This window comes from Phoca vitulina, unplaced genomic scaffold (genome assembly GCF_004348235.1).
Source record: "Phoca vitulina isolate PV1807 unplaced genomic scaffold, GSC_HSeal_1.0 scaffold16, whole genome shotgun sequence".
Taxonomy (NCBI): domain Eukaryota; kingdom Metazoa; phylum Chordata; class Mammalia; order Carnivora; family Phocidae; genus Phoca; species Phoca vitulina.
Genome location: NW_022589719.1, coordinates 30,289,311 through 30,302,132, shown reverse-complemented (window position 1 = coordinate 30,302,132; position 12,822 = coordinate 30,289,311).

The following is a 12,822-nucleotide window of genomic DNA, read 5'->3' as shown; positions in this document are numbered from 1 at the left end:
GGCCTTTGCAGAGGCCACTGCTCCAGTCAAGGCGAGAGCAATTAAGCTTGTAGCAGGTGGACAGCGCTGGAAGTGGGAGAAGCAGTCAGGGCCTGGTGTGTATCGAAGGTAGAACCAATAGGCCTTGCTGGTGGACTGGGTGTAGGATGTGAGGGAAAGAGAAGAGTAAGATACCTTTCAAGGTTTTTTGTTTGTTTTTTTAAGATTTTATTTATAGGGGCACCTGGGTGGCTCAGATGGTTGGGCGTCTGCCTTTGGCTCAGGTCGTGATCCCAGGGTCCTGGGATTGAGCCCCATATCGGGCTCCTGGCTCGGCGGGGAGCCTGCTTCTCCCTTTCCCTCTGCCTCTCCCCCTGCTCGTGCTCTCTCTCTCTCTCTCTCGGTGTCTCAAGTGAATAAATAAAATCTTAAAAAAAAAAGATTTTATTTATTTATTTGAGAGCAAGAGAGAGAGCATGAGGTGGGGGGGTAGGGTGGGCAGAGGAAGAGGGAGAAGCAGGCTTCCCACTGAGTAAGGAGCCCAACCTGGGGCTGGATCCCAGGACCCTGGGATCATGACCTGAGCCAAAGGCAGATGCTTAACCAACTGAGCCACCCAGGTGCCCCCCTTTCAAGGTTTTTAGCTTGTGCTACGGGAAGAGTGGAGAGTCTTCAACGGAGATGCAGGCAACTTTGGAAGGAGCAAGATGAGGGCGGGGCTGGGGAAGATCAGGAATTCGGTTTTGACTATGTCAGGTTTAAGATGTCTTTTGTACGTTCACATAGAGATGTGGAGTGATCAGAGTCTGGAACTCAGCAGGGAGAAGTCCAGGCAGGAGACACAAATTTCAGCGCAGCCAGCGTGTGATGGTATTTCAAGGTGGACGATACTGCAGAGGAATGTAGGTAGACTGGCATGAATGAATCTTTCAGCCGGCACCCTATTCCTCGATCAGAAAATCTGCTTGCTAGGGGCGCCTGGCTGAAAAGTCACATGAAAAGCATGTGACTCTTGATATCAAGGTCATGAGTTCCAGCCCCACATTGGGTGTAGAGATTACTAAAAACTAGAAAGAAAGAGAAAGGAAGAAAAAAAGAAAGAAAGAGAAAGGGAGAGAGGGAAGGAAGGAAAGGAAAGGAAAAGGAAAAGGAAAAGGAAAAGGAAAAACCTGCTTGCTAGTACTCTGGGGACCAGAAGAGGGAGCTAAGGGTGGGAGGAGGGTGGAAAAGGTGGGAAGAGGGGGACGTGTGAACTTGCCCTTGAAGGGGGAGGAGGCAAGGAGATTCCAGGGGGAGGGAACAGTATTTGCAGAGCCAGGGAAGCATGAAGGAGTGGGCCAGGGTGTTTACAGAGGGAGGAGGGGCAAGGTGGGAATCGGGCTCAGCCCCCACTCCAGAGCAGTCCCCACCCTGTTTCAGCTTCCCTTGTCTCCTTACCCACCTTGAACTTCAAGGTCAGCTGCTTTGGGGAACAGATACCTGCCATCACGATTGCCTTGTGCCCTATCTCTTCTACCACTCCTCACTCTTGGGTCTGCCCTCCCCCTGCCTGCTGGAATTTGCTGGACACCTGACAAAGCCTGGGAGGTGAGCCCAGCAGTCCCTTGGGCAGGTGACATCATCTGGGCCCCTGAGAGGCCTGAGAAGGTCCAATGCCCTATCCCTGCCCTACATCAGTATCCTTCTCCCTGATTATGGGCTCTTCTTTGCTAGGGGCTTCCTTGGTTCCCTTTGGGGGTGGACTGAGCCTGCTTTGGAGTCAGACCAGCCTGGGTTTAAACTCTCTCTCGGCTACATAGGAGGTTTGTGACTTTAGGTCAAGTGCCTCAAGAATAAGAGACTCAGGTTCCTTATTTCTACAGTGAGACAACCCACAGCAATCATTTTCCTCACAGTCTCATGTTCTCCCAGGCAGGTTGGGAGAATTATAGGAGATCAAATGAGATGGGCTGCAGGAAGGCACCTGGCATGGCCTGGGGCAGGAGAAAGGAATTCCCTCGCGAGGTATAAAAGTTCATCTCCCCACCCCGTTTCTACCCCTTCCTGCCTCCCCTCCCTGACAAACCTCTGCCCCTTTAGACCAGGATGTCTACACTGTCTCATAAGCCACTCCCGGGCAACTTTCCCGCTCTCCTCTCACACGCCTCTGCACAGGGCCACTGTCTGCCCCCCTCTCCCAGGCCCTGCACCCCTCCTGCCTGCGTCCAGGACCCTTCTTCCTCCAGGTCCTCCCAAGACAGCCATTCCCCGAAACACTGTGCTTTGCCCTCCCCCTGCTCTATGGCCCTCAACTGCTCCCAACTAATTAATCATTCGTTTGCCCAATGGAGGCAAGGAGATTGCATGTGCTCTGTGTTGCCTTCTGTCCTAGGGAACAGTCTCTCGGGAGACAACACCAGGGGCCGCTGGGTCACAGCACAGCTGGGCGAGGCCAACTTTATAGAGTGTCATCACCCGGTAGGGGAGAGTCCCTGGATTTCCCAAAAAGAATCTGAATGTGCCTCCACCCTCCCCTTCCTGCCACCTGGGGAGCTGAGCCTCCGGCAGGGCCAGACCTCCCTGGGCCTCATCCCCTCAGGGTCCCCCCCTTCCTTCCCCCAGCCTTCCTCAATCCAGCTCTCTCCTGCCTTCAGGATGCTCTCCCTACTCAAAAACCTTTGGAAAAAATGTCCTCCCTTATCTCTACCTTCTTGCTTCTCACACTGCTCCCTCCTCAAGGCTCTTCCTTAGCAGGTAGCCTTCTATTCCTACTGCCCCACAGAAGCCTCTCCCCGATGCTTCCAGCAGTTTGCTGATGGACAGGCCTCGGTCCCTATCTTTCTGGACCTCCCTGCAACATCTGTTATTCCCTTCTTCTTCCTTGAAATACCGTTCTTTCCTTGGCCTTTGTGATACCACGCAGCCCCCTGTTTCTAAAATGGACATCTGGGGGCGCCTGGGTGGCTCAGTGGTTAGGCGTCTGCCTTCGGCTCAGGTCATGGTCCCAGGGTCCTGGGATCGAGCCCCACATCGGGCTCCCTGCTCCGCGGGAGGCCTGCTTCTCCCTCTCCCACTCCCCCTGCTTGTGTTCCTTCTCTCGCTGTGTCTCTCTCTCTGTCAAATAAATAAATAAAATCTTTAATAAAATAAAATAAAATGCACATCTGGTCAGGCCAGTGAAGCATTCTGAGGTCCCAGCCTCCATTAGGGGTTTCAGGGGGCTGCATGTTTGGCCCCTGCCCACCTGGCCGGGGTCCCCTCTCCTTGCCAAGACTCTGGCCCTGCTGTTCCCTTCACCAGAAACCATCTTTGGTCCTCACCCCTAGGGTCCTAGCTTAGCTATTAGAAGCCTTCTCTCACTCTTACTGGCATAGCCTGGGCACCCTTCCTTGGGGGTCTCCCCATGCCTGTTCTCCTTCTCACAGCATTGGGGCCCCTCGCGGTCACCAGCTCCCCCCAAGACCGTGGGTTTCCTGTAGCTAGGGGCTGCGCTTCTCTCTTCCACTGCCATTACGGTTGCCAAACACAATACAGGGGATAAACTTCAACTCACTATCTGAGATTCAGATTTCCCTGGGTGGCCTGTATTTTTTGTTTTCATCTCTCCCCCTGGGTGTCCCGTATTTTTGTATACTAAATTTGGCAACCCTAACTGCTGTACCCCTAGGGCCCAGCTTGGTGCCTGACGTGGAGTATGTGCTCAGGGGTAATGGCGGCAGTGAAGGTAGTGGGCTCAGGTGATGGGGGGCACAAAGGAAAGGCAGCAGGCTCCCTAGAGGTGACACCCGAGCCAAAGCAGATGGCAACAGTAGGTCACGGCCTCAACCAGCCCCTCCACAGAGATGCCTCCTGTAATGGGTTGAATAGTGTCCCCCAAAATACATGTTTTTTTTAAGATTTTATTTATTTGAGAGAGAGAGAGAGCACGAGGGGGGGAGGGTCAGAGGGAGAAGCAGACTCCCCAATGAGCAGGGAGCCCGACTCGGGACTCGTTCCCGGAACTCTGGGATCATGACCTGAGCCGAAGGCAGACGCTTAACAGACTGAGCTACACAGGTGCCCCCAAAAGATATGTTTAAGCCCAACGCCTGGTACCTGTGCATGTGACCTTATTTGGAAATAGGGTCGTTGCAGATGTAATTAGGTTAGGGGCCTCAGAATGAGGTCATCCTGGATTTAGGGTTGGCTCTAAATCCAATGACTGGTATCCTTTTTTTTTTTAAGATTGTATTTATTTATTTGAGAGAGAGGGAACACTAGAGAGAGTAAGCACAAGTAGGGGACAGAGGGAGAGGGAGAAGTAGGCTCCCCGCTGAGCAGGGAGCCCGATGCGGGGCTCAATCCCAGGACCCTGGGATCATGACCTGAGTCGAAGGTAGATGCTCAACTGACTGAGCCACCCAGGTGCCCAAATGACTGGATCCTTATATGAGAAAGGAGAGAGAGGTTTGAGACACACACCGGGTAGGTGGTCATATGAAGACAGGCAGGCAGAGATTGTAATGATGTGGCTACAAGCCAAGGAATGCCCAGGATTTCCAGGAGCCATCATGGAAAGGATGCAACCTCATAGCCTCTAAAAGGAATCATCCCTCCCAACACCTTGTCTTTGGACTTCCGGCCTCCAGAGCTGTGAGAAAATTAATTTGCTATTATTTTAAGCCATCCAGTTTGGGGTACTTTGTTCGAACAATCCTGGGAAACGAATATGCTCCTTGGACTCCATCTTTCCCGAGCTCCCTCTGTCAGACTTTTCATGACTCTTGCCCCCAGAACCCTCTACGATACCAGAGCTCTTGTCCAGCCCGTGGCAGCCCGCTAGCAAAATGGCCCCAGTGATCCTTACCTCCTGGCCTTATGCCCTTATCCAGTCCCTTCCCACAGTAACGAGGGCTGACTTATGTGACAATAAAATACTGTAGAAGTGACGGCGTGGAATTCCCAAGACTAGGTGATGAAACTTGAGACCAAACTTCTGCGGGAGTCTCTAGGATTGCTCCCTCAGGGCAGGGGCTGGGCACAGGGTGGGGGAGGATGGGGTGGGAAGCCAGCTGCCATGCTTTCATGAGGCACAGGCAGCACCATGGAGAAGTCCCTATGGGGGAGAACTGGGGTTTTTCACCAACAGCTGGCCCCAACTTGCTAACCAAGTGAGTGAGCCATTTTGGAAGATGGTTGTCCCACACTAGTCAAGACTTCAGATGACTGAAGCCCCCACCAACATCTTGATGGCAAACCCATGAGAGACGCCAAGGCAGAATCACCCAATGAAATCACTCCTGAGATTCTGACTCACAGAAGCTTTGGCATTCCTCATGTTCACATGGCATTCTCCTTATATGGCTTTCTGTGTCCAGATGTCCCCTTCTTACAAGGATATCAGTCATATTGAACTAAGACCCACCCTAAGGACCACACTTTAATTTGATTGCTTCTGTAAAGACCCTATCTCCAAATAAGGTCGCATTCTGAGGTACTAGGGATTAGGACTTCAACACATGAATTTTTGGGAAGGCACAATTCAGTCTATAACACACCAGGACCCTGTATTTAGGGCCAAGGTCTTTCTGCCCGTAATGCACTCTGTTTCCTAGCCTCTTTCCTTCTCTCTGCCTCCCCCCACCCCCCACCCATTTTGTGCTCAAGGCAGACATTACTAATCCCTCTTGGCATCCTTTCTGCTGAAACACAGGATGCCGAGTCTCCTCATCAGCCATCTCCAGGCAGCCTGCCCACCAATACAGACTTCGAGGAGGAGGAGACAATGGCCAATAAACACTTGTTGAATGAATGACTGGATACATCTAACTACAACAGTTCATAAACCACCACTTGTCTGCCTGTTCCAGGCTATCTGTCCCCGCAGACTCACCATTGGGCCCCATGAGCCTGCTTTCCCTCAGGAGCCACAGCCCTCTTTGATGGTTCTCATCTTAGGAAAGGTGGGTACTTGGGGGCCATGACTTCAGGTCCAGAGGCCATGTTTGCCAGGAAAGAAAATCTGCCCCCCTTCCTTTTGCTTGGAGTTCAGCCAACATATTTGAACACTGTAATAGAGAGGGTGCTGTGTCAGGGGGACGGGGTAGGCAGCAGGCGTAGGATGGGGTAGAGATTGCCTCTCTACTCAACAGCCACGCCTCCTCCTCCCTTGCTAACAGAGCCCCAACTCTGCTCAGGTAATGGGTGGAGACCCCTGGATGTCATGGCATTTTTGCTGGAGCACAAACATGATCGGTCTAATCCAAGCATTGGAATCCTTTGCCAGGGATTGGTTTAAGAAGCATGGGCCTGCTCAGGGATCCCTGGAAAAGGGTTTTCTCCCTGATAAAGATGCCAAGGAGAAAACGCTGGCCCTGTGACCGTCCTACTCTGGAAATTGTCCTCCAAGGGTGGGATGCTCAGAGCAACTGCAGCTGCCCAGTGATCATGAGGGGAAACCTGACGCATGGACGAGGCAGAGGCGAGAGATGAGAAGCACCTGGGGCTTGATGACCATGAAGCTGTTAGTGGTGACCACCGACCTCCACACCACCATTAAAAGGCTATTCCTCCTTTACAGGAGAAATAGGCACACTCATCTTAACTGAAAGGATGGGGACACAGGGTATTGAAAACAGGGCCCTGGCACCCGCTGGCTTGAGGTCAGTCCCAGCTCTGGGACTTGCAAGTTTCGTGATCTTAGGAAGGGTGTCTTCGGAAGCCTCAGTTCCTCACCTGTAAAATGAAGATTTCTAGGGGCGCCTGGGTGGCTCAGTCGGTTGGGCGTCTGCCTTTGGCTCGGGTCATGATCCCAGGGTCCTGGGATTAAGCCCCCAGTCGGGGTCTTTGCTTAGTGGGGAGCCTGCTTCTCCTTCTCCCTCTGCCTGCCGCTCCCCCTGCTTGTGCTCTCTCTCTCTGTGTCAAATAAATAAATAAAGTCTTTAAAAAAAAATGAAGATTACTAGAATACCTACCTCATGGGGCCACTGTGGGGGAACGTGAGAAAAACTAGGTAAGGCATTTCGCACACAGGGGCTGGTACCTATAAGCATCCATTTGTTTATTCATTTGCTAATTTATTCAACCAATAGTTGTCGAGCATCTACTACGCACTTTTCTTTTTTTTTTTTTTTAAGATTCTATCCATTTATTTGACAGAGAGACACAGCGAGAGAGGGAACACAAGCAGGGGGAGTGGGAGAGGGAGAAGCAGGCTTCCTGCTGAGCAGGGAGCCCGATGCGGGGCTCCATCCCAGGACCCTGGGACCATGACCTGAGCCGAAGGCAGACGCCCAACGACTGAGCCACCCAGGCGTCCTACGCACTTGTATTAATCTAGGATCTGGGCACGTAGCTGTGAACAAATAACGGGTAATCAAAGAAGTTGGCTGTTGTATTATTATAAGAAGTTGGCTCTTGCTCCTATTGTTTTGTAAGTCTTTGCCTACGAGGAGCTCCCAACACAGCAGCAAAATCAGGGGAGATTTGGCAGAAGTGATTTCCCAGGACCTGTGGAGTGAGAGGGGCTGCGGCAGTCAGGAGGGCTCCCCTGAGGAAGCGGTGCTTGGGAGACCTGAGCTGGTTCCCTGAGCAGCTGTTGGCAGTGTGCTGGCTGGCGTGGAGCTGTGTGAGGAGCTGGGGATGCGCGGGTGAGTAAGACAGATGCCCCGTCCTCTCTGAGCTCACAGCCTTGGGGAGAGAACAGACAGGTAAGCTGGTAGGTGGTGACATTAGCGAGCTATCAGTATTGAGATGGGGAGGAGGCAGATGTCCTTGACAAGGTGATATCTGAGCTTCACTTTGCTCAAACTGAGAGAATTGGTCAACAAGGAAAAGGAGAGCAGCATGTCAGGTATGAGGAACCACATGTATGAAGACTCCAAAAGAATTGCAGGTCGTTGAACACGACTAAAGCATAAATTCCAGTGGGCTAGTGTTGACAGATGTGCTGTTTCAGAGGCTCTGGATGCAAGTGACAGAAAACTGAAACCAGCCAGGCTCGATCAAGAGAATGTATTGACTCGTATGACTAAAACTTCAGAGGTTCGGTGGCTTCAGGTGAGTTGATCCAGCAGCTCAATGATGTCACTGAGAAATCAGGTTTTTTCCCCCTCTCTTCGTGGTGGCTTCCCTCCACAGTGTTGGCTTCCCTTGGTGATCAAAGATGGCAGCCAACACTCCTGGCTCAGCTTCCTGGCCTTTGTCCCATATTTGCAATGTGCTAATTGGGCTGCTAGTCCCCTTTCTCAATCAATCATGGTGTCCAGGGCCTTGGGAAAGGCTGACATTGGGGATCAACAGCACCGTATGGATCCTCAAAAGAGAAAGGCAAAGTGGGAATGGATGTCAGCAGGTCAGATTTTTCTTTTTTTAATATTTTATCTTTAAGTAATCTCTACACCCAACGTGGGACTTGAACTTACAACCCCGAGATTAAGAGTTGCACGCTCCACCGACTGAGCCAGCCAGGGGCCCCAGGAGGTCAGATTTTGAAGGAGATACATCATGCTCCGGAGCTGGAACTTAAGCCAAGGGTAACGAGAGGCAGAGGACTGACTTGATAAGATTGGATTTGAGAAAGATCACCTTGGCTGTTGAATAAAGAGTAGATTAGAGGGGAGCAGGAGAGGAGGCAAGGAGGCCAGCTGGGAGGCTGGTTCAGTGCTGGGGTGGGGGGCGTGGCCGCGGGGGAGGGGAATGAGGGAAATGGGAGCCGGTTGGCCTTGGAAGTGAAGCAGAGAGAGGCTTGCAGGGCAACTTCTCTGTTTCTACTTTGGGTAAGGGTGGGAAAGGGAAGTGGGAGGGGGCCGACAATGCAAATGGCTGGTCAAGAGGGTGAGATCTGTTTTGGACAGGATGAGCACGAGGTGCGTGAGATAACTGACGGCAGATGTCCAGAAGGCAGTTGGTTGGATACGGCAGTCCAGAGCCTGGGAAGGGGGTCTGGGCTAGAGATGGAGGCTGGAGAGTCCATAGCCCGGAAGTTAAGGATGTGGACTGCGCCTGAAGCATCAACAGTGAGGGTTAGGAGGCAGGCAGGAGGGGAGCCCGTGGGGAGCTCATGTCCAGAGTGGGATGGCCCTCTCTGTCCAGTCCTGCTTAGACAGGGAGGGAGACCGTGCCTGCCAAAGGTCCTTTGCGTTTAGAGATAACAGCCCTGGTGACCTTGGCAAGAACAGTCTCTGCGGAGTGGCGGGGGGTGAATTGGCACTGCAGTGGGTTGGGGAGTGAGTGGGAGGTGAAGACAAGGATAAAGGCTGTGAACAACTCTTTTAAGATGCCCAGCTTTGAGAGAGAGAGAGAGAGAAGGCAGCGGTGGCTTAGCTGAAAGGGGCAGCCGAAGGTAAACGTGAGATGGAGGGGTGCATGTTGTTGGTGTGCTGGTGTATGTGGGGGGTGGGAGGTCTTAGGAATGAAGGACTTAAGTAGGTTGACATTCGGAGGGACAAGACAGTAGTGAGGGAGGAGAGGTACCTGAGGATCAAGGACTCAGGAGGGCCTGTGAGCACATTAGTGGAGGGGGAGAGGCCGGAGCCTGGGAGTGAGTTGGCCTTGAAGAGAGAAGGTGCAGGTACATCTGGGAGAGGGAAAGAACTGAAGCTCTGGGTGTGGGGGCAGGCCTTGGAGGGGGCTCCTCCCAGGTGGCCTCAATTCTTTCTGGAAGTGGGAGGCGAGGTCGTGTGCTGAGAGCCATGCAGCAGATGGGGTGGTGGAGGAGGAGCATGGTGGAGGGGCAGGAAGGGTGCTGGCTGCCAGGTCAGGGGCCCTACATGTGCCGGGTCAGAACCAACTTGCTTGCAGGAGCCAGCGGTCTCAAGGGAGGGGCCGGGCTTAGGGCATGCAAATAGGTGGGCTGGGCCAGCATTTGCAAGGTGGATGGGGCACCTGGGGCACCAGATAGGGCTCAGCAGATGGTGAGCAGACCTGCTTGGCTGGATAAGAAACAAGCTAGAAGGCTCTTGAGTCCTGGGCTGGGAGAGAAGTTCCAACTTTGCCTGGAAGGCAACTGGGAACCATGGAAGGTTATTGAGCAGGAGTGGGCCATGATACGAGCAGAAGTTAAGAATCTGTATCCAGAGGGGTGCCTGGCCAGCTCAGCTGGAAGAGCATGGGACTCTTCCAACTTGGGGTTGTGGGTTCGAGCCCCACTTTGGGTGTAGAGATTACTTAAAAATAAAAAAAATCTTGGGGCGCCTGGGTGGCTCAGTCGGTTAAGCATCCCACTCTTGATTTTGGCTTGGGTCACTATCTTGGGGTTTTGAGATTGAGCCCCATGTCGGGCTCCACTCTGGGTATGGCGCCTGCTTAGGATTCTCTCTCCCTCTGCCCCCCACCCCACTCTTTCTAAAAAAAATAAAATAAAATAAAAATAATTTAAAATCTTAAAAATAAAATCTGTATCCAGCTGTGTGTGCATGAATTAGAGAGATCAGACTGAAGGTAGGAATCTGGAGTGGTTGGTGGAGGAGTCTGAAGGGAGGATGTCAGGTGTCAGAGGTCACAGAGGAAGAGTTTTTAGCTCTAGAGGTCAGATCCAGGAGCCCTGGGGGGCAATGGCCTTCAGGCAGTCCACAGAGCAGGGGCCCCTTCAGAGAGCAGAGTGGGGATTTCCAGTCCTGCTGGAGGGGTGCTCGAGAGGACCCTTACTTCCGAGGGAAACCAGCATTGATGGAGGCTCTAATTACAGTCCGTCTGTAATCATCTGAGATGACGTTGGATCCTCCCAATAATCAGATACCAGAATTATTGTTCTCTTTGAGAGATGGACAGACTGAGGCTCAGAGGGGCCAATCATCTCCCCTCAGGCCACACAGCAAGTGAGAAGCAGAGCCAGGGCTCACCCCAGATCTGCACTGAGTAGCCTGCACTGCTCCTGCACTTTTCCTGTCCTTTTTTTTTTTTGAAGATTTTACTTATTCATTTGAAACAGAGATTCAAAGAGAAAGAGAGCATGAGCAGGGGAGAGGCAGAGGGAGAGGGAGAAGCAGACCGATGTGGGCCTCGGTCCCAGGACCCCAGGATCATGACCTGAGCCGAGGGCAGACGAGCCACCCAGGCGCCCCACTTTCCCTGTTCTTGTCTCCTCTGCCATTTCTCTAAGGGTTTCTGCTCCACCTGACTTTGTTCTGGGAGATTCTGGTGGCTCTGGGCCAAGGAGCCTTGGTGGGGATTGGAGCTAAAGCTCAGTAACTCCAAATGGCCCGCGGCGGGGGTGGGGGGGCTTGACCCCATACACTTAGCCCAGGAGAATGGGCTTCTCGGGGTGCCTTCCTGGGGGGACATTTGTGGCCAGGCTGAGGTGGGACCCCTTGGTCCATGCTGTCACCGCCAGAGGGCGCCGGCTGTTGCCCAGGTGAGGGCAAGGGGAGGCCCCCTTCCTGGCTTCCGGAGAAACAGAGCTGGCTCCCGGGTCTGGAAGCCGCCCCCTTGAGGGTCCAGGGAGCTCCTGTCGCCTTCTTGTGTCTCTCTGAATGAAGGTCTTGCTGACCCTTCCTCCCCAGTTCCTGCTTTGCTCAGGGCGTCAGATTTCCTCGGCGTGGGTGTCAGGAAGCCTGGGGTCTCCTTGCTGACCTCCTGCCTCGTTGCACTCTGCCCTCCCCCAGCGCCACTCCAGATGCGTCGGCCTCACCTCCTTTACCTGCCTCCTCTCGCGGCCACGGTGCAGAGACAGGGCCAAGCACCAGATTGTCACCTCTGTCACCTTCTCTCAGCTCTTCACAACCCTGGGTGGGAGTGTGTGGGCCAGACTCCCAGAGTGAACTGGGCCCAGACAGGGGGAGGCCAGCACCCTGGGCCCCAGGGGGCTTAGGGAGCCAGAGGAATGGGATTCCTGTCTGGGCAGGATTGAGGGGAAGGAGCCCCCCAAGCTCCTTCCATGCTGTAGGCCATCTTTTCCATTTCCCCAACTCCATCTCCCCCTCTCCGCCCCCCCCCACCCCCCAGGCCTCCAGTCCAGGGAAGCCCCTCCCCCTCAGCTCCCCCAACAGCTCAGCCAGGTTTCAGCTTAGATTCTGCCAACCTCCCTCCCCCACCCCAGGGCCCGCCCGCCTGCCTTCCTCCTTCCCCGAGCTTAGCCCCTTGGCTGTGGCCACCGAGGGCCTGGCCAGGGTCCCAGGCACCACACCACAGCGGCCAGCCTTGCTGGGCCAGGGCTCGGGACAGTCCCAGTCTGTCTGGCAGGGCGGCGGGTTCAGGATTGGCTGGAGCTGCCCCCGCCTTTGGGAGGAGGGAGACGCGAGAGGAGGCCTGGTGGCTCTCTCAAGGTCACCCTCCTTTCTCTCCCAGCATCCCTGTTCAACCTTTGTCCCTTCTGCCTCACCTTGAGGAGGGAGGGGGCAAGATGCCCAACAGGCAGAGAACCGAGGAGCCCAGGGAAGAGGACGCTTTTGGGGGGCTCCTGGCACTTATTCATTCAGCAAATATTGAGTGCCTCCTGTATGCGAGGCGCTGAGGACACAGTGAGCACAGTGGACACAATCCCTGCCCACAGCCCAGCAGGGAGACAGACAGGAAATAAACAATCACACAAATAATGTAAACTTGTGTCCCTCAGCAGTGTGGCAGAAGCACCAAGCTGGGATTCAGTCTGGCTTCCCTGCGGATCTCAGGGGTGAGGAGTCTTATCTGGCCTAGGAGTGGAAGGCAGGCTTCAGACAGGGCGGATGGCTTTTCGGAGGCCCGTGGGGTGGGGGTGGGGGGGCCGGGGCTGAGCGAGGCCTCAGTTTCTCCAACTGGGAAATGCAGGAAATAAAGGTGCCCCGATCATGGGGTCGCTGCGCGATCATGGGGTCGCTGCGCGGCAATGGGCTGCGTCCCGGCCTTCAGCCCTCAAAAAGAGGCGCTGTCCTCCTTCCCGAGGAAGGGTGAGTGGGAGCTCATCAGTGA